Genomic DNA, 23212 nt, shown 5'->3' on the forward strand with positions numbered 1-23212 from the left:
CTAAATTCTATCCAACAGCGATGTAAAATTCATGATGTACGTTATCATTTTATAGTTTCGATCATAGAACCTCAACGGTACATCAGTCCCCCATGAAAGTTACGAGTCTGGATCCGTTCTATTTTAGATAAATGGAAGTAAGCTATAAAAGATAAAAATTTTCACCGACCGGAAGGATGCATCACGCTACGATATCAACAATGGCTACGTCTGAATGGCACTTCACCTCCAGTCTTTTCCGTATCCGAAGACCACGTAAAGCCGTAACGTGACCGAAAACTTGGTCAATGCGTGATGATGTGTTTTTTTTTGTCCAAGTGATTTATGACTCTTTACGAAATGAAGTTTCTTTGCTTACTTGAGTGTATTACATTTGTGTTGTAATGTCTCTGATTGATGAACTCGCGCCGAATTCAATTTCCGTTTAACCGGCAATTATTGAAACAGTATTGGGTGTGTGCGACCTAATACAGAGGTTACAGGTGATACGTGACAAATGTACTGCCCTTGATAACATGGAGAAAAACTCGAACGTAACAAATTGCCCTAATACGGTATTAATCTAATAATAATCCATCAAACCCATCTGATCAATACGACGACAGGATGGAGGCCCTCCCTATAAAACACGACTCCATTTAGCTCATGTCACGTTCAGGTAATTAAATTTGAGTGTTCGTAATTAATACGTTGTAGATCTGGATTAGAGCATAATTACCGAGAACGTCTACATGTGCTGGTGAGGTAAAGGATAACAGGAGGACGTTTCCCTTGCAAATCTTTTTTTCCGGAGAAGGGTACAGTTTGGATGCAAATAATTTCCTCGAGGCGTTACAAAAGTGCTGATATAACTGGTGTAATGGAGAAGTCCCGTATTTAAACGGACGAATGTCTTAAATTCAAGCACCACAATTTGTGCTAAACAGCTTGATCTGTGATAATTACGTTGTTGGCATAAAGGGTTCTCTTCTCGCGTTGTCGTTTCCCCTCCAATTAAAATTCCTATCTAACTCGTATTTTCTTCTTAATGTTACTTACACTTATCTTTTTTGCATCGTGCTTACATTTTCGTTTTCTGGAAAACTGGCCAAAACGCAAAGCCTTAATTGCCCCAAACTAATTAAGCTCTCTCATCCAACAACGTTGCAACAACGGTTTACATTTTTGATCATAATTAAGTCCTTCTTCTGTACCCACAATTGATCGACCACATCCCTTGCAATAAATCTGACAACAGTCTCAGACACAATACAAGTCGTGGATTTTTAAAATGTATGAGAGTGGATTATTTCTGACAAACGAAACTTTATCATCTGAATCTCTTCTGTATAACGATTTTTCATCGAAGAGAACGCTAAAGCCGCTAAGAATTTTATGCCACTTAGTCGCACGAATACGCCGAAATTTTCACAAAGGAAATAAAAAAGTTGGCCATTAATGAGTTACTCAGTTTTGTTCATATTTGCCATGAGCAAAGATAACCGGCGAAAAATGGCGATGCGCCGCCTAGTGGCGATATTAAATCCTCTCGACCGAGATAAAAATGTGGAGGACTTTATTTTTAAAGTCGGACGACACTGAAAATTGACTCGGAATATGAGGAAAGTTCGAGAAATATTTTCCTTGCGCCGTGAATATTTATTTACTTTTGTGTCGGAGTTTCAAATTTAAAGAAAATAACTATAACTACCACTCAGGCTGATTGCGAAGGACCCCTTTAAGCTGGCCAATCTGAAACGCTTCAATCTTTAAAATTTTAAAATGTCGACCCAAACACATTTAAAAATCCATTAAAGTAATCGAGTTATATCTAGCTTGATAATTAAGTTTCTAATAGAATGTACCTAAGTGGCTTATAAATTGTGCACGATAAGGTTGGTGTAAATATATTGGGGGCCCTAACCGAATTTGTTGTCTCTATTGGGGCGATGTGCTTCGATATTTTTTTAAGAGCCAGGATCCCGTTCGCTTTGGCCAATATATTACAACGTCAAAAATTGCTTCCTGCAAAAAATGTCTTGCCCAGATACGAGCAGCGATTTCATTGGAATACGATCGAGAGGCAAAAACAAGTTGCCATCATAAAATTACATGCTTGTATAACGTATTGGCATTGTACCCTCGCTGGTGCGAAACCCTTCAATTATAACGAATAGCGCAATAAGCCACACGTCCAATCGAATAATTGGAAAACAACAATGCGACAAAAAATTCGCACTAGTAATGTCAACTCGTTAGCCACACAAATCGTCATGTCTGGAATGAACAAGGCGAAATTCGCATCGGTATTTCGGCAACACTTGTTGGCGGCGAACCTTCGAAGTGTGCGTCGCTGCAACCCGCTGATAAGATACCCACCCTTTGAGCAATAATGACAATTACCAACAAGCGAGCGTAACGGCTGTCACTTTTACCCACTCAGCTATTCCTCTCTTTCCTGACTTTCTCCCCTTTTATGATGTATCTATTAGTTAACTCCCTGTTTCTGCTCTGAGCGGCAACGCAATAACATGATTACGGCCAGAACAGACCCAAATTGACACAAGTGGTCCAGACATTAACGTAATGCCGGCGGAAATCGAAAAATGTACAGTCGCTCGCACGACCGACCGGACGCTGTGACACCAGCGCGTCATAAACGGAAAAATGTACAACGGCTGGCACAATCTGGACGCTGGATTGTACCAGTGTGAATCAGGGTTGCGGTCACCGCGATCAAAATTAAGTGGCGAGTCAGGAAAGATGAACAATGTACAATCGGTAACGTAACTGATTGGACACTGTTGAGTGGTGTAAATGGTGACAGGAATCGAAGAATGAAAATGTACAGCGGCTGGCACAGTTGATCGGACACTCGAGTTGGGCTAGTGTGAACGGGGCTTTGAGCTCAAGGTGGAAAAGAATCCAAAACCAAGAATTAAAGTGTCTAGTTGAATTTACGGCAACAACTTTCACTACCACCCACAGATTATTATATGCGCGGCAGTAGGTGTGGTGTTATCCAATAAAATAAAAATAAAAGTGAAATCTGGCGATAAATTAGTCACGATTTAAAAAAGTTGTCGCTAAAATTATTCACCGGCAATATTTTCGGTGGATTTGAGATGAAAAGATAAAAGTTTTATGTTGTTACAAAAATATCTTGTTGTGAAACATTTTGAGTGGTACTTCGTAGCAGAACACACAACTATGAGAGGGGGCACAATTTTCTTTCATATTTTATAGGCACGTGGAGTATTTGAATGGATTATTTCCCAAGTAATTGCATGATAAAATATTGATCCACATTTTCTTTTAAAGCACTTACTTTTACTTGGATCCAGTGAAAAGATTATAGTTTTAATCTTAATTGCCTCAATTGTGAAATAAACTTCACCTTCGAAATTAAAAGACTGAGTGTAGTCCATAGGTCTATCTATCTACCTATCTATTATCTACTATTAAATTAATAATTTTTATTGTCTCGATAATTACAAATTATTTTGTAAAATTATGGGTTTTATAATTAGTATCTTATAGATAGACTATAGAAGAATAATTTTGCAATATTTAAACGCGCTTACTAATCTTGGGGAGGTAAGTAATACAACTCCGCTTAGACAGTTACAATCTCTTCAGATGAACTTTGAATTTTAACCAAGTAAAATACATATTTGAGTGGATTCGAAAAAACTTAACAATAAAAATATAGATTTATTACGGTAATTTCTTTTAGTTCCTTCATGTTGCATCAAGCTGGAAATAATAATCTTAATTCAAATTACAACTTCACAAATACTTTTCTGTCAACATTAATTGCCTCATTTGTGAAGTACATATTTGACTGGATTACTTGTCTCGTCACAGAAACATGAAAAAATAAACGTTTATTTCCTTCCAAAGGATAATTCTCTAGCAACAAAACTCCATGGGATGTTATTAAAAAAATCATTTTTGTAAAATCGTATCGTAATTTGCGGGCGTAAATAATGCCTTTTGCACCCTTAGGCCTAAAAGAACAACAATTAATTTTAATAGCTATTTTATTTGTTGCATCACATTGGCAACCAACAACATAACTCTTGATTTTTGAGAACGAATCATGTCATTTATTTTTTTAAAGCTTTAAGGTGGATTTAAATGATTTATGATTTTACAAAAAATAATGTTTGCATTTTGGGCGTGAACGGCGATTTTGGCCCTTTGGCGTCTTATAATCCCTCGGCCCTTCGGAACTCCTGCTTATAATTCCGCCGCGGGCCAAAATCGCCTCCTTCACGCCCTTAATACAAAAATATCTATTTTATTGTCCTGAGAATGACAAGCTCTCTTAAAAAATTATTCAAAACAAAAACAATTGTAACAATATAAATATAAATTTATTCACATAAAGTAATTTCTTTCAGCTCTTTGTTGCGCCAAGTGAGAAATAATAATCTTAATTCTTCACAACTTCACAAGATTTTTCCATCAACTTGAATTGCTCCAATTGTGAGATATTAGGCTACATTATCTCGGACATAATAGTAGCAGTAAAAAATAAACGTTTATTTCCTTCTAGAAGATAATTCTCCAGCAATAAATCTCCGGAAGACATTTCTAATGAATTTTTTTTTATCAGACAATGACAAGTTGTTTTATACAATTGTTCCAAATCGTTCAAAAATGTTAACTTATTATCCTGAATTCATCACCATGATCTCCAACTCTTCATTTGCAAACCATTTAGATCTCATGGTGAACCCGAAAATCTTGCCGTTGATCGTTTTTATAAAGTGGGTTTTCTTAAATTTGGCGTCGAAGTTGGCGTTGAAGAGTTGATTGTGAATGAACCACTCGTCTTAAAAACACTGATTTTTCAAACTGCATATTAAAAACACGCAAAAAGTGAGGTTAGATTTAAACAGTTGATCAGAGTTGTAATCCGGTGGTGCGTTCACAATCGACTCTTCAACGCTAACGTCAACGCCAAATTTAAAAAAAAACACCGCTTATTTTAAAAGCACGCGGAGTATTTGACAAATTATTTCTAACACAAATGTAACAGTAAAAATGGTGATTTATTCTTAATTCTAATTAAATTTCACAAAGATTTTTTCATCAATCTTAATTGGCCCAATTTGAAATATTTAACTGGATTTTCTCACATGTAATAGTAACAATAAAAACACAAACGTCTATTTCCTTCTCGAAGACAATGTACCAACAACAAAACTCCGGAAGATGTTCTAACGAAAAAATTGTATTGTCCCGAACATAACAATTTGTTTTTTTTTTAAACGACTTAAAAATTGTTCTCTTAGTGTGTCTTATAATTATGTAGTAGGTATTCTGTCCATTATGTACGAAGAATTTTACTTTATTTAAACGCGCTGTATGATCTTGGGAAGTTAACTTTCATTCTCCATCGTTTTTTTGAATTCTCCTCCACATAATTATAGCAAGTCGACAGATGCTCTTAACTACGGCAATTTAGCTTGTTTCATTACAACACAAGTACAGCACTTTCCTTTTGTTCTTCCATCTTGTTGCATCAAGTGAGAAATAATAATGCTCTTAATTCTAATTACAATTTCATAATGATAATTTACATTAACATTAGAGTTGCCTTAGCCGTTTTAATTCGAATTCGCAACACTCCTACGCCATTCCACCGAACGTGATATTTTATTCAAGGATCCCACTCAAGAAAATTTGCACAAACTGTCGAAAATTGTCGTAGAACTATGAAGAAATTTGCACAAAAACAATTGGGAAAATGAAACAAAAACACCAATTAAACTGCGACAACAATAAATGAAAACGAGAAATGACGGATCTGTTGCACTTTAGTGGGAAAACCTCCTGAATGCGCCGTTTGAGTGCAACAATGCGGAATCCTTTGACACGCGAACTCGTCATATTTCCCGTTGCGGTCGCAAAAGAAACAGAAAATGATTTAATTTGAATTCCGGAGTCTCACATTTTGCAAGTAAATAACAGCAAAACCTTTCACGCTATAAATCAATCGAATTGGCGACAAATTGAAAACCTAAATCAAATTTGCAATTTCGGTGGCAAATTTATCACGAGTTTGAAGGTTTGGACAAGGTGGAAGAACGTATTGCATGTTTAAGTTGTCATCCGGCAGTAACTGTATTTCCGATATAAAAGTTTCCGGTGGCCGAGGGTGCACTCGGGTGACGTCCTAGACGTAAAAACGCCTCCTCATATCCGAAATGGATGTCTCATATAGAGCCTGAATTATTAAGAAGAGGACGGGCGAGAAGGCTCTCGGCGATGGCACCTTTGAATAATTTACTCCTCGCGCTAATAATTTCGTTTTCACTATTGTTTCCTGTCTTGTTATTGAGTTTCGAGTTGACTGCGTGCAAACAATGAGCAGGACCAGGACCCACCGAATTGAAAACCCGGCGAACGTCTTCGCGGATCCAGGTCCGCAGCTCCGATCCAGATAAAGAATAGACGACTCAATTTATCCGGAAGGCGAACGTGAGTCGACCTGACCTGCACCGTCTCCTAATAAATCAAATGGATTATTTTAACTCGATTTACCACTATATCTGTTCAAAAAATAAAACAATCCGCGCCCACAAAGCAAATTAAATCTACTTGAGCGAGTGCAAATATAAAACCGTTAAGACTATTATCCCGGATTTCGCTTCAGCTGACCTGTAAAATTCCAATTTCGGCCCTACAAGTCGGAATATGATTCGCCAAATTAAGAATTCTCACGCGTTCTCGTTATAAGATCGTAATAACGTGAGTATTAGTACAATATTTAAGCCGGGGGCAGATGAGCGAAGCAGAAAATGAATAATAAACAATGCTTCCGTTTCGGAAATTTGGAAACATGTGGCGAATATAAATAGCACCCTTACCGAGCTAAGGTCATCAACATTTCAATGTTCGGGAAGTTTTCACTTAGGCACCGTTACTGTTTCCTTTTTTCCAAATATCGCCACACGAAATCACAGATTCCACGCAATAAAAATCATTTCTTATAAATTCGGACCGATAGAGCGCCGCGCTCCTATTTACATAATAACCACCTAAGCTTTTTTATTGTCTTGGGGCTGCGAAAGGGATAATTACCTCCATTATCGCGATTTCTAGACTCCGGCTGAAATTCGTAGATAAACCCGGATGAAAACTCCACACCAAATAGGCGCATTCTTGTTAGTTACACACTAATGAAACGTGCAAAATATGCATATTAGCAGCGCAACAACACCACTCATTCATTTCCATAACAACCTGTTTCCCGTGTTTAATGCACCAGACTCGACGACATATTACGATGTGTATTTTACATTAATTGATTCCTCATCGTTAGCAAATGTCTTTTTAACAACACCACCATTAGGCGCACGCGGTCGGATAATTCTATTGATTGTGGCCCATCTAGCGGGACTTGTAAAACAATAAAAGGTATGTTGCACATTTATATGACATACGCTGTGCCCTGCCGTGACCAGAATGCTCAATTTATATTCAAATAGCTCGTGGATTTTTTTTCTGCATCTGGTAAAACTTTATTCGGAAAGGCAAATTGAAATGCTGACTTGGACGGTTGTGGATCTTGTTACGACAAGAACTCTTATAATGTTCACTATCAACAAAAGTGGAGAAACTCGTAGAAAAACACTGATAGTTCGAGCTTTCTCTCAGTTATTGCAAATCTTCAAGAAACCGCCATCAAGGCTGTGTACACGACTCTTGTTCACGAAACTTTGTGAAAACTGTCATTGAAATAATCAAAAGGCACGAAGTCTATTCTTAAATGACATAGGAGCTTAATTGAGTCAAAAGAAAAAATAAATATTAAAGGTCTGCTGTTTGGATTATTTATTCTACGTAAAGATGAGAGGAAATAGAAATCAGGGAAAGAAATGTTTTTAATTTTACAAGAAAATTGTGCTGGAGCAATAAAATACATAAAAAGATTTTCACTTGCCAGTGTGATTACTAAAGATGTATTGCTTTAACTTTAACTCAAGAAAGAGTATTATTCTTGACATTTCAGAATTAATTATAGCGAAGGAAATAAATGAGGCGGAATCCTGGACATCCTTTATTTTCTTGTTTGTCAATTTAATTATGAATTAATTGCGCAATTTATTCTTTCTTTCGAGTTCAGTTAATCAAGTTCTTCATCCACCGTTCCCTCATTTTCATTAAACTCACCCTTTCGATTCTGACGTAATTCCTACCACAACAAACACATACTTCCATATACGTTGAAGAGTCGATTGTGAACGCACCACGGATTACAGATCACGAATCAGCTGTTTAAATCTAACCTCACTTTTTGCGTTGTTTGTGTTTTTACTCTGCAGACTGACGAGTGGTGCGTTCACAATCGACCCTCTAACGCCAACTTTGAGGATAAATTTAAATAAACACCAGATACAACTGATCAATAACTGGGCAAACTGTCCTATGTCCATAAAGTACAATAATTGCTACTACAAGTTCGCAGGTTAAGATAAAATTGGATAGTGTTGCACCTAACAGTTTGTCTTTTAATAACTAACTGACACTGACACTAGCACTTCAAATTATTTTGTCCAATGGGAGAAAGCAGATTTGTTTTAAAATTTCAAATTTTATTCTTTTAATTTACTTTGTCACAAACGAGTAATATCGGATTCGTTGTTTGCATGTTCCATTGGCTTTGATGTTTAGTATATTTTTTTCCTTTGATGATGTTTCTTCTAATTTATTTAGTCTTTCTTAGACGGTTTGTGTATTTTACATCTGCAACATTTCATATTTTTCAACTGTGCAAAGGTTCCAGTTTCAAGTTGTTTGCATTGTTTGAAGAATTTTATTGGTTTGAGACACAGAAACCGTTTTTTACAGTTAATTATTATAATTATATTTTGTTGCAAACTCTACTATTCTAAAAAAAAATTACTAATGGCTCCAAAATTCTTGGTGGATGCGCCGGTAAAATATGTTTACCGAAAAATTCCTGTATCCCTTGGTAAAGAAACGTGAGCAGAAATATCTGCTACAAGTAAAAAATTAATATATCAAAACAGGTGTTTTTTAAAACTTAATACTAAGATACGAGTCAGATTTGCAGCACGACTGCCGCAGGCAGGAGTGCCTGTAAATGACGAGTGCTCTTAAGTATTATAAAACGAGTTTTTTAATGCTATTTTTACTAATTTGCATATTAAATACATCTTTTTTACAAATAAAATCAATTTTGGTAATTTAGGGAATTTTGTGACAGTTGGTGACACTTTTATTTCAAAATTGGTATTTAAAGTAAATTGCAATTAAAGATGAATTATCCAGATGGAAATACGGCAAATAACAGAGAATACCACAGTAAATTTGCTGCCGTCAATGTGTGTTACCAACTGAAGAAAGTTCCTAGATTTCGAATGTGTTAATGATTCATTAACGCATTCAAAACGAATGTTTATTACATTTTTTAAACTAAAAATTTGAAAGAGAACATGATATTTAAAATCAGCGCGCTCAAATAGATTTAAAAAAATTACATATTGAGCGCGCTTATAAATATTTAAATTAAACATTTGACCAGTTGGTACTGACCCACGTCCAAACTTTGTTATTCTTGCCATCACAAACCTAATAATTGCGAAGGGACCGAGTGAGATTCGAGAGACCCTGAACATTTTTTTCGTTTCCTGTTAGCCCATTAAATTATGAAATAATAACTGCGCAATTTATTTTTTCTTTCAGGTTCACGTAATCAATTTCTTCGTCCAACATCCCTTCATTTTCATTGACCTGCCCCTTTCGATTATCGTACATTCTGATGCAATCAATTCCTACCAAAACAAACACCTATTTCCATATGCGTTCTCTGCAAATTTGCGGTACAACTGATCGATAACTGGACAAACAGTCCTACATCCATAAAGGTCAACTGTTTTAATAGGTACTACAAGAACGCAGGTTAAGAGAAAACTGGATTATATTGCAATTGACAATTTACGTTGTAACAACTAATTTACGTTAGCAGTTGAATTGTTTTGTCTAGTGACACAAGGTAGAATTGACTTAAAATGTTGTTCCGTTAAATTTCCTCCGCCATAAACAAGCAATATATGATTCGTTGTCTTCATATTTCAATCACTTTGATGTTTAGTACATGTTTTCCTTTGACAATATTTCTCGATTCTTCTACTTTAGTCTTTGTAAGACGACTTATATTTTCTACATCTGCACATTTTCCATTTTCCACTTGTACAAAGGTTCCAGCTTCAAGAATTTGTTTTCGTTACTGCATTGTTTGAAGAATTTTATTCGTTTGAGACACTAAGAGCTTTTTGCATTTAATTAGTACAATTGTATTGTGTTGCAAGCTCTGGTTTTGTGAAAAAAAATTGTCTAATTGGCTTGAAATTTTTGGTGGATGCGCCGGGATAATTCTATTCCGGGACGGAATTATGGTACATTAGTACTTTCAGAGGGTCGGCTGCTTTGTGTGAGAGTGGCAAGATTTGCAGCATCAAATAACGCTAATGAATTCATAAGAATTCGAAGTCGAAGTGATGGCAGCGTAAAGGTGAAGTCAAATAAGCGACGTAAGCAAGGTATATTTACCTTTATGTATGATCAAAAGATTTTGCTTCGTCGGGAATCAAGGGAGAGCGAGATTATCTCTGTCTCTGATGTATATTTCTTTCGATTTTATCAAAGACGCACCGAGATTGGCAAAGCACGCTGAGCTTTATACTAAAAACAAACGATTCCTCTCTCAGCTTTCTACGATTACGGACAGTGATTAAATTAGGGTTAGTGAGATCGGTCAAGCGGCTCCACAACTTACGTCGCTATCACGTTTAATCCCGAAGTTGCCACGACGACAAATTACGTTCCAAATCCCTATTATTGAAATTAAATTTCATCATGTTATTATGATGCGATTATCGCTTCTGTGTCTCGTGCGGAGATCCCCCTAACGGTGAATTTCCTGTTTACGTGATACACTTATGAATTCTTTTTTGACGCAGTCCCACCTCGCATCGATTCACTCAACTTTTCGCCGTGTTTGCACCTGAGGCGCACATCAACGCACTCGTCTCAATATGCCGCGACTTTTAGGAGGCACGTCGCAGCTCATTTCACCCCCACGTCAAAATGACAGATGTGACGGATGACGTGGCGATGCCGTCGCGCGTTTTTCTCGATCGTGACTGAATGGTGGACGATGAGAGCTTTATTTCGGCGATAATTCAGACCGACAAGAGCCAGGAACGTCGAACCGCAGAGCTTAATTGTACGGTATAGAAAGTGATGATCCGTGATTGTTGGAATCAGATAAAGCCGGTAGTTCATTTGTTTTCTGACCACTCAGCTCGTTCACTCGTTTGCTGCATGGTCGCATTCATTGACAATGCGGCTGATTTTCTTTTTTATCGCATTATCTTTCAACTATAAATTCGCCTGTCCGCAATGGTGATTTTCACGCAGTTTGCGTTGATCGGATGGAGCGGACCGTGGTCGAAATGGATTTGTCTGGAAGATGTTGGCTCCTTTTACAGATTCGATTATCAAATTAGTCGAGCGCGAAACTCCCGAAACTACTTTTCCTGTGTATAATTAGCGCAGGTTATCGAACATGAGACGTTAATGTTCTGTGTTTAATATATAACTTTGGATGGAAAACGGTGCAAAGCCATAAAATCACTGAACTATAAACTACCTGTTTTGTTGTTGGCGGGGCTTTCAACCGTGTCGAAACGTGTTCGAAAGTATCTGCTCGTATCGAATGTTACACAGGCGAAATTATGAAAATTCGCAACAATTTCAGGTTGCCTCGAAAGAATAGGGAAAGTGTTAACCCTGGAAACAAAAAGTAATGGAATTAATTGCCCTCACTAATGACTTGTTCAAGTGTAAAAAGATCTGGAGAAACTGGAGTCAAAATAAACAAGAAAAATATTTTATTCATACGTATTTATTTAATTATTCCTCTGCAAAGACGTTGCATAAAATTGTTACATTCAATTGTGCTTTATTTGCTTCTTCAAGACACATGATTGATTTACTGCACACCTCATTAGTAAACGTGATGCAGGAATTATCATGTAATTGAACATCTTCACAAATCGTTGTTTTTCCAAAAATAAAATAAAATCAACCCCATGAATTTTTAAAATCATGTTTTATTTCAAGTTTTTATCTTAGGGCGTAATAAATTTAGCTTTATTTGCATCAGACAATTTTATCATGTCTTTTTTTTTTCAAACAGAGTATGTAACAAAACACGGTTGTGCTAATTAAATATCAAAAGCTCTTAGTGTATCGCAAACAAATAAAACTCTTCAAACAACGCAAACAACTTGAAACTGGAACGTGTGTACGTTTGGAAAATAAAAATGCTGCAGATGTAAAGAGCACAAATCGTCCAACAAAGACCAAAGAAGAAGAATCGTGAAATGTGATCAAAAGAGTAAAACATCAAAATCAGATTTTATTTGTTTGTTTATACTTTTGCTTAAAAGAACAAAATTTGAAAATTTAAGGAATTTTATTCCATTATTATATTTATACGATGCGATCCAAAAGTGTTTTTAAGATGAGTGGTTCATTCACAATCGACTCTTCAACGCCACCTTCGACGCCAAAATTTAAAAAAACACCTTTATATGTAATGGGTGATTCAAAATGATTGTAGATAAATATGGCAACTACGTACGAACATTTATGTGGGTGGGGTAGAGTTGTCATTTGCATGACATTTCGTATGCGTGCATTTGATTTTTTTATATTGGGTGATTCAAAATGATTGTGGATAAGTATGGCATTACTTGACAACTTTCAAAATTGCGCGCTTATGAACTGTCAAAGAAATGTCAACTCTCTCCTACCTACAGAGTTGTCACATACATTTTCGTACATAGCTGCCATATTTATCCACAATCATTTTGAATCGCCCAGTCGTTTATTGGACAACTTCAATAACAACTTTTATTTACGATCGTGTAAAAAGTAGGCACTTTTTGCACTAAAAATCGTTGTCAAAGTTGATATTTAGTGAACTGACGGAATCGTGCCATAAAACTTTTAGTACACGCTTTTATGGCGCAGAACTGTCAGAATACAACAATACAATTTGTTGGAAACATTGTTTAAAAGTAGGTTGCTAAACGACGTGGTTCTCAAACGACTGGTTTTGGTTTTTATAAACTAGGCAAAAATGAATAGGGAATTCCACAATTTTTCTTGGAAAGCAAAATAATTGCCCCAATCCTCCCACGTATTCTTAAACACAAGATACATTTAAAATGCTACAGGTACTTGAAACCTTACATTTAATGTGTATACTCGTATTGATACATTTCTAACACATTTCATTACAAATTTTAAACTGTATTTATAAAAAATTCAGAAAAGGAAAAATTCCCTATTCATTTTTGCCTAGTTTATAAAAAAAAATATAATACATTTCTATTTATAATTCAGTTACGACAAGTAACCATTGTGATATGTCATTTTAGTTGTCAAACGTGCTTCATTTAATAACTAGTCAAAAAAGTGACGTTATATTATCACTAGTGTTAAAAAGTGACATTATATTATCACTAGTGTTAAAAAGTGACATTATATTATCACTAGTGTTAAAAAGTGACATCAGTATTATTATCCCGGAAAATTAATGAAATAGCAGATTTAAACAGGATTTTAATTAGAATGTGTGCTTTTCGTAACTAAATTAGAAAAAATCTTGTATGAAACTCGTAGCAAAATGGCTATTTTTTGCACACGACATGTTGACACTCGTGGTTCAATTGTCATGTCTAGTGCAAAAAAGACGCTCATTTTGCAACTCGTTGCATAAATAGCTATTATAAAACGACTTTTTTGGATTTTTTTCTAAACCAATTATTCCGGCGCATCCACCAAAAAGTTCAAACCAATTAGTCTTTTTTTCTAGAAAATAAAATACAACTACGCTAATTAAAAAGTTCTTAGAACCTCTCAGATAAATAAAATTCTCCAAACAATGTATAACAAACACAACTCGAAGCTGCAACGTTTGTACAGTTGAAAAATATAAAATGCTAGAGCTGTAAAAAACACAAATCATCCAATAAAAACTAAAATATGTAGAACAATCGTGAAACACGATCAAAGGAAAAAAACACTCGAAACATCAAAGTGAATGAAATATAAATACAACGAATCAGATATTACTTGTTTGTGGCAAATTAATCTTAAGTGATCTCTACCTTGTCCCACTAGACAAAACTCTTGAAGTGTTAATGTAAATTCGTTGTTTAATGCGCAAATTGTTGGGTTCAACACCATCCAATTCTCTTAACCTGCAAACTTTTAGTATTAAAACAGTTGACCTTTATGGACATAGGACTGTTTGCCCAGTTATCGATCAGTTGTACATCAAACTTGCGAAGAACGCATATGGAATAGGTAGATGTTTGCCTGGAATTACATGACAATGTACTATAACTGAAAGGGTCAGGTTAATGAAAATAAACGGACGAGAATGAAGAAATGGATTACCTGAACCTGAAAGAAAAAATAAATGAGGCATGCAATTATTTCATAATTAAATCGACAAACAAGTAAACAAAAAAAAATCCGGATCTCTCTCAACTCTCACTTGGTCGCTTCACAAAAATTCAATTTGCAATGTCAAGAATAACAAAGTTTGGACGTGGGTCGATAAATTGATCAAATGTCAAACGTCCAATTTAAATATTTACAAACCCGTTCAATTATGCAATATTTTCTGAACCTACGTGAGTGCATCAAGTTTTAATGAAAATGGATTATGAAAAACTATAGTCTGAAAGCCGGGACCACTCCGCTCAAACGCGTAATTAATCTATAAAACAAAAAATTATGCGTGTAAAGAGGCTTAGACGGAACTGTAAGCCTGGTTCGCAGTCCTCGCTGTTTGTGTTGCGGTTTATCGTGAAAGTAAGTGCACAAACAATCCCGATTTTATCGCACAGTGCGGTTCGCATATTGCAACTTGGTTTGTCAATCCACCAAAACAATTCGCTTGGAGGCGATTGTTGCACTCATCTCCGTATTGGCATCCGGAAGTTGTCCCTCGACATACAGCCGTTCGAAAAATCAAAACCCCCCAATTCCCGGTGCGCTAAAAGTTGTAAAACGATAGACGGATGCATTATCCCTCTTATTTATGATCTTGTACAGCAACAACGAGCAAAGTTTGTACATTAAAAGAGGAACACATTAGAGACGTGCTGCGCTTAATTTCTTGTTTGTTTACTCTCGCTGTAAATATTCGACGGGAAGTGCTCAAAAACTTTTGTGTGGATTTTGGTGGCGGATGTGACGATATTAATTTTCATGACTCAAGTAGACTCGAGGGGACCTCCTCTTCGAGGATTCCACCGAAACGTACAATTTTTAAACCGGTCCCCCGCACGGGGTCAGGCCGAGGATCAAAGGGCGTGCGTGCGCCCAACATGTATCAAAATCCGATCCCACCCCTCCGCCGACGAATCGGCGGAAATTAGCATGTTAATTGGAAGATCCTTGCAGCGTTCTTAAAAATAGAGCGGTAAAAACGGGATTATGTGCAAGGGGGCGATTTAGCCCAAAACGCCATTTACCCATATTTTATTGCGAGCTTTTGTAATCGATTTAATATGCAAATTCCGCTAAATTACAGTTATAATTTCACTTATTAATCGCACGCTACCGCTCAGAAGGATAATTTGCCAACAAGGGTGTATCAATTAAGTTTTGATTTATGATTCAAGTTTAACGGTGTACACATGCTGCTTACGGTGGCACGACCGCCGAACGACACTGTTTACATTATCTGAAAATCGTTAATTGGCACAAGAACTAATGTGCAAGCGATCACCGCAAATGGTCTCGTCGTTTTGTTGAAATATTGCCCGAATTTGATTCGAATCCGTTGATACTCCGCCGACCATAAATCATCCTAACGCCGCCTGCAAATAAAGACAAAGAGAGCACTCGATCCAGCCTGGATATTCCTGCCGCTAATAACGAAAGCTCAACTAGGAGTTTTAAGATTTCAGGTGTGCTTTCACCCCGCGCGAAGACACGCCTAATCGATATCCGATACCGGTGGCGCTGCTAAATAGTCTTGTCACACTAGAACAGATGCGAAAAATTAACAAAGATCGTTCTTAATCCGGACGCTTTTTCCGACCGAAATTAGCTCCTGGAAATTTACACGAAACTGTCGCTATGAGGAAAGCAAACAAGGCGATAAGAAAATAAACACGTCAATGGCAGAAAAGCTCGACCCAAAATTTTTGTAGCACAAATAACTTATACTCCGAGCAATTTTTCTTAGTAAAGTGAACATTCGATAAAGTTCCAGATTGACTACTTTATCACATAAGAAAATACGTCTTCTATCTGGCTGATACTTGTCAGAGGCTAAGTAAAGCCATTCAGTAGCCCATTTGTCGGCTCCCGTTACATGCACCACACTCTAAAAATTGTTATTAACTTGTCACTTTGACTTATTGGGACGGTGGCTCCCGTAAAGCGAAAAAATTTCTGACAAACTTTGAATTTTAAGTAAAAGAGGAAATATGTAATGCAGCGAGTCCGGTGATAATGAGGATGGGTCGGCATGCATGTTGTGGTTTTGCGAATATTTATCCTTGAGGAACACAGTTGTGTTTCCCTGCAGGGCGAATCGGGATTAGATTTCCGAGCGGCATTAAATTTATTTCAGTAAAAACTTTCCGCGGCAAAGTGAATATTTTAGACAGCTTACTGGAAAAGTTCGCTAATAAGATATTGTTAGAAAAACGTACGGGCAAAACGTGTGGGGCTCGTATCACACGTTTAACAACGCAAAGGAAATGGAACTAGAAGCGGATAAAAGCCGAGGTATTTACGACGAGAATGGCAAATCGAAAGGGGAAATGGGGAGAGCCAAATAAATATTGAAAGGTTAGCCTTAACTGTGTAGTCAATACAAGAGGCCTATTCCAAGATTTGCATTTTCCACGCGAACACTCATCTAATCAGCAAAATGCTCCCACGTAACTGAACTGCAAATCCGGTAATACGTCGTCGATATTCGCCTGGATGTCTTCCGGAGCCACTCAGATTACCTATGATGAATTCCTCGTCGCGTTATCCGAATAATGGCCCGCGCCAGCGATTAACACCGACCAACTTTGACAAACTCAAATACCAAATTTACACATTAACATTGGAGCAGGTAGCTGCAACCAACAATCACCCCGTCGCGTTTCAAAATGGTCAAAAAGTGTAAATCGAGCGAAAGATTATTTTGCCTAAACGACTCTTTCCGCCACATTAAATAAATAACTGTAAAAAACACTGACAGGAAACACGCCCATTTGGAACTATCCATTCGTATCATTACCGTAAATTTTTGAAGACAGTAAAAAATACACTGACCTTCATAAGACAACCGTTATAAAAGGATCCAGAACTCCATAACAATACATAAACCGAAACTTCTCAATATAAAACGGATTTTTTCCACCAGACATGATACAAATAAAACTATTCAAAGATAAACCGCCGAGATCTGCATCCTTGGGACACGCGGAATTTATCCGTGATTGCAAAATTCCGAAGGCCAGCTGTACAATCGGTTAACCATGAAAGAATGAATTTAATCCGAGGTAAATGGTAATTTAGACATGCTTCGTAGTTGGGAAAATCGACACGTTTCGGTCGGCAACCTGACATCATCAGGATATCTATAGTTTGTGTGAAGCCTTTGCTTTTGAAATTTATGGTAAAGAGACCATCATCATCTCGGTGAGAAAAATATTTATTTTTAACTTTCCGTCAGAGTGGAGAATCGGTACATTATTCAAATCTTTAAACCAAACTTTGAGAATAAACCGAACTCACTTTTCAAGTCAGATGATACAATTTAATTAAAGCTCGCCACGAAAATGCAAATTTCTGCCAAATAATAAACGTGTAATAACAATGGAGTATAGAGAAATTCGTTTGGGGTAATTAGTGCTTTCAACTGCACAAACTTGTTTGTGTTTATGAAATGTGTCCAGATGTAAATGGTGGTAAATGTAATCCAGTTATTTGTTGCGCTTTTTGGCGTAGGTGACAAGAGAATTTTGTCGTGTTGTAAAAGAAAGTCACCACAACAAAAGAAGCTAAAATTTATGACAGACAGCCCCATCAGTTTGTAAACACGCTCCCAGTATAATAAGATTGAATCGAGAACAGTTCGTTTCAATTCGAAATAATGTTTTATTCTTCAGTCTGACAACAATACGGAAGACGTACAAGAACAACGAGTGTTTATTCCTTCGTGGGGAGAATGTTTGATATTTGCGATGTCCACGTCAGATAAGAGAGCACGTTTATTGTTTGGTGACAAGCGCGACAATGCTCTCAGAAAGCAAAAATCACTTATTGTTGGAAAATAATGAGATCCAATCGACACGAGAATGAGGAGATGGGAGTGATTATTTATATGGTGTAATGTTGGTGGCCTAACCGCTTGAGATTTTTGCAAATTTGTGGTGTCGCCTAAAATATTTCAGCCGTGAAAACCTATACAAGAAAAATTTAATTTCACGTAGATTCGACTTCGTATGGTGACCCCACATAATCATCGCATTCTTGGGATTTTCGTCGTTTTTTCCGAGTGTACGACGAAATTGAATCGAGGTACATAAAACTGAAAGGTTTTTGCATGGGACCACGACACGAATAAATACGTTTCGCTCGGAGAAAATCGCCAAAAAATATGATTTACTTTGAGATTTGTTTTAAAGTTCTCACATATGTCTCCCATTTATTCGATCTGCGCAATTTATCCCCGTTAACAGCAATATTTGTGAATAGCTCCGGCGTTGCATGCGACAGAAAGAATCTAAAAACCGAATTTATAGGCACATTTCAATATCGCCGGCGTCCTTGCGCGAGCTGAGGGTTCCCTGTCCGCATAAAGGGCATTAATGTGTCCTTTCCCCGTGTCACACTACTAGAAAATCGAGGAGGTATTGACGGGGTTGCACATGACCCGTCCAATAACTTGATTTCCCAGGACGAAATCATTTTCATGCACCAGACGTTCCCGACGGTACTCGTATCAAGACCGGTCACGGATAAATCTATATTTAAGATAGAATCAAAGCACTCATTGCGGGACCATTACGCCACAATTTCCGACAAATTAATTCGCTCCGGTCGTACGACCCGAATCGCGTGCACAACTTATATTACTACAAAAAAAGAAACTCATTTGGTTATTAAGTGGGCCACGTTGTAAGAGCACAACCGAATGTAAATATTTTAGACGTTTGGGGGAAAAATCGCGAACCAGGAATATATTGGGGCTCCCTGCTGACTTCGATAAATTCCAATGGGCATATTACATTCTGCCTCTTGTATGGTATAGGTGGGATATGAAATTCAAAAGAATCCAATGCCCCGTGTATTTTTATAATAAAACAGAATGCCTCTTATTCGTCGTTTTTTAATAAAAAATTTAAGAGTTTACGTTTTGAACGGAGTCAGGATTCATAAACTGGGACAAAAATTCGACAAAAATAAAAATCTTATACTATTATTATTATTGAATGTTTGTTTTATCATTAAATGTTGCATCGTAATGGCTGTGACTTAGACGTATAAATTAGCCACGTCGTCTAGATTTGTAAATTTGACATTTGACAGATCACACTTGTCACTTTGCAATTTTCATTTTTTATAATGTTAGTTAAGGTTTTCTGCGGCAATGAGGGCAGCCAACACCTAAACATAAAAACGTTCTTACTTTAGCAGCAATAAAAATGGTTATTCCGTAAAACAAGATACATTTTTGTTTTATTATTGAAATGAAATATTTAACAACAATGAGTGTCGGCTGACAAAATATCTCAATTTTCTACACCAAGAAACGTCTTTGGTGGCCCATGTTAAAGATGTAATTAACAGATGTATCATGCTGGAAGTGCAAATAAAAGAAAACAACTGGAAACTTTCCAGAACCGGAAGAAGCGGTTGAGGATTAGAAGATGACCACAGCATAACCTACAAATACTTTGTAATACATAATTGTATATTTAAAGGCCAAATGTGTAAATAACAGTTGAAACAAAGCAGAAATTTACACCTTACCGACAATTTGATGAAACATTACTGAAAATAACTGAAAAAGAATAATCAAGTGACTAGAACTCAACAGTGAATATTCTTTCACTGAAAACAATAAATTTGTTTTTATCATTCTTCAATAAAATTTTATTCAATGAACCGGAGAAATTTGTTGTGTGATGATTTAATTTTTAATTTCATTATCTTAAAGTCCCTTGTTTTCAAGCAACCAAGTAATCACATCTATTGTCCTTTAAGATAGGATGGTGGGATCCTGGGATCAACAATTACTTAGATAAGACGCGGCTATGACTTTGACAGTGTCAGATTTTTTGTATCTTTGCTAACTTAGGAGTGGATTCACGAAACTCAAAATACATGTACAATAACGGAGAATGGATATAGATACAGCGCTGTTGCCCATTTGGTCGAGTTTCGACAAAAATTTCGAAATTTAAATTGAAACAGGTAAATGCAACCAAAAATACTTCCATGCATTCCAGACATCTGTGGACATACGTCCAAAATCTCAAAGCCTTCTTTGATTTAAATAATTGTTGATCGCACGGTATAATTATGTGAGTAAGTGGCAAATTTCACAGCCAACTACGATGAAATAACCATTTCTAATTCTCCAGTACTTATTGTTTTAGATAACAGTTTTGAAATGACAAATTTCTTGCATCCTTGCATCACATCTTTGTGTGAAACAATGAGCAAGATTGGTGTTTTTTTGATAGCAGAAAAAAATACAACGAAAGCTTTTCGGTTGATCAATTTCGTGAAAAAAATTGATCAGATTTATCGACTTGTTTTTAAAAAGAAAACAGGATTTAAGGACAATAAATATGAAATATAACCGTAATCGCTCTATAAATTTAGTATACGGGAAACCATAATCGACTGTTTTAACACACTTTATAGCTCCATTTGCTATTGTTTAATTTTAGAAAGCGCACATTTGCAATTTTACAACAAACACGAGGCATACAGCAAAATATGTATAAATAATATTGAAAAAATCAATTAAAAGTGAATAATCCGAATCGGATTCAATTTCCTCTCAGTCTAGCGAAATTCCGATCAATTGAACCGATAAATTATTTCCAAGTGTCATTTATTTTTCACGACGCTAAATGTGGGTTTACATATTGTGAAACGAAATGTACAATCGCCTGGTAATATGTGTACTTTGCGCGGTACTAGCGTACGTGTAATGTTTCATTATTGTGAACACAATTCCAGCAACGTGTCTGTCGTAATGATCTGTTTCGCACGGTCGCTGTAAAAATAGTGTCCAGCTTATGTAAAATTTGCATCACTTTGTAATTCACAGTTCCCACAGATTTACAAGCAAATGCACTAAATCAAAATAATTAAGCAAGCAGACATCAGTTAGTTTCGCACGGTCCCGACTCCAGTGTTGCAAATGATACCGTTGATTGTTCGAAAAAAATTGTTGAATTAACAATAAGGCAAGCTGCTTAATATTAACGCTTTCATTAAAATACGACTCTCGGGCTGTGTATATTTTGGCAAATCCATTGTTTGAATTTAATTTGAAAAATCATTTACTTTAACCCCCGAAACCAGAAGCCTGTTGATTTGGTAATGGAGAAATCATGTCGGCAGAAACAGGCGCATTTCAGGCGCAAAAGTAATTACTCCTCATTTTTAATAGGGTTAACTCCACTTGGACACCACGTAATTTATTTAGCTCTAGGTGAAATTTTTGCGTCTTAAATATCTGCTTTAGAGTACCTCGAGGACCGGTAATTTTCACCGGGAAGATGAATTTTTGCAATATTAAAAACTGGTTAGAATTTTACCGACTCTTATCTGCTTCGGAATATTCATATTTTTTTCCACAAAAAATATATCCGCCCGGTGAGAATCGTTATTCAAACAAAATCGGGGCAGGTTTTAATACCCTAAGCTAAAGTTTAATTGAAACGGGTGTTAATGTCAACACAATTAAAAAAAAAGAGACTGTGACCGGGCCCCGGAGCACATATTGATTTATGTACGCGGGATTAGCGTTTGCAAAATAGTCGCAAAAACAGCCTCCCACACAAATCTGTTCCTGTTTGTTGGTCTTGGACTTCTTGCCAGAGCGACGTTTAAAACGTCCGACGACCGTAAAGTGAAACGCGCAAAATAAAAGACTTTATCGAGACTTCTCGATGGCTTCTGAAAGAACAGTTTGTATCAAGGAAGCTTCAAAATGAGTTAGTTAAATGTTGGAAACATCTAACGAAGTTGGCAAATAAAACGCGAGAATTAACCGAGAGCACAGAAATCTCGTGTGCAACTGGCGCAACTTTGTACTTGTTTTACGAGTATATTTTCTTGGATATTTTGAGAATCCTGCGATCCAAAAGGGATAAACTGTACCATAAATTATGAACTATAACCCTCCCGCTTCTATGAGCTTAGGTCCAATATTTGCACAAGCTTTAGCTCTAGTTTTGGTTTGATTAATACTATTAATAACCTCAGTGATTAATTTCGATCCGTTTTATCTGGGGTCAGAATGTACAGAATAATGTTATTGACAATTATGACACTTGTCAGGATGTAACGGTTGACATACAACATGGAAAGTTATCAACTCGTGAACTGCCATTTAGAAGTGGCGTTCTCATGGGTGTTATGTAACTGTTTAATTGAATGGAAATCGGATCGTCTAAATCTATTCATAACGACAATAATTAATTAATTGGTGTTTATTGTTATTTCTTTTGGTTGGTAGGACGCGTGGGTCTCGAGTACATTTTTTTCAATTTCGGGAAACTGGAGGTTAACCAAAGGTTAAATGGTTATTACGGCACAAAAAGTATAAATAAGTGATGAACCAATCATGATGACACTGGAATACCTATGACTACACACGTTGTTTTTTATGTTTAATACATTCGTAACGGTCTAATTTGTTAAAAGTACAATTGTAAATTTCTCCCGAGTGGAATTTAAAAATGAACATCTCTGACACGGAATTTAGTGGATATCAACGTAATTAAGGAAAGAAATTATTCACTAGAAATTACTAATATGTGAAGTGTGAAGGTTGAAACCATTAAATAAAGCGTGAAAGTTTAAACTGGAAAATATTTTAGAATTTTGTCACGCTACAAAAAACTGAAGT

At 36.4% G+C, this 23212-nt stretch overlaps 1 protein-coding gene across 2 annotated transcripts in view; it reads right to left on the reverse strand.

Annotated features, from left to right (window-relative positions):
* Positions 1-23212, reverse strand: part of Cad87A (cadherin-87A) — an 83605-nt gene that overhangs the window by 58273 nt on the left and 2120 nt on the right. The gene's annotated exons all lie outside the window — the stretch shown is intronic.

Source organism: Tenebrio molitor, chromosome 7 (genome assembly GCF_963966145.1).
Source record: "Tenebrio molitor chromosome 7, icTenMoli1.1, whole genome shotgun sequence".
NCBI lineage: Eukaryota > Metazoa > Arthropoda > Insecta > Coleoptera > Tenebrionidae > Tenebrio > Tenebrio molitor.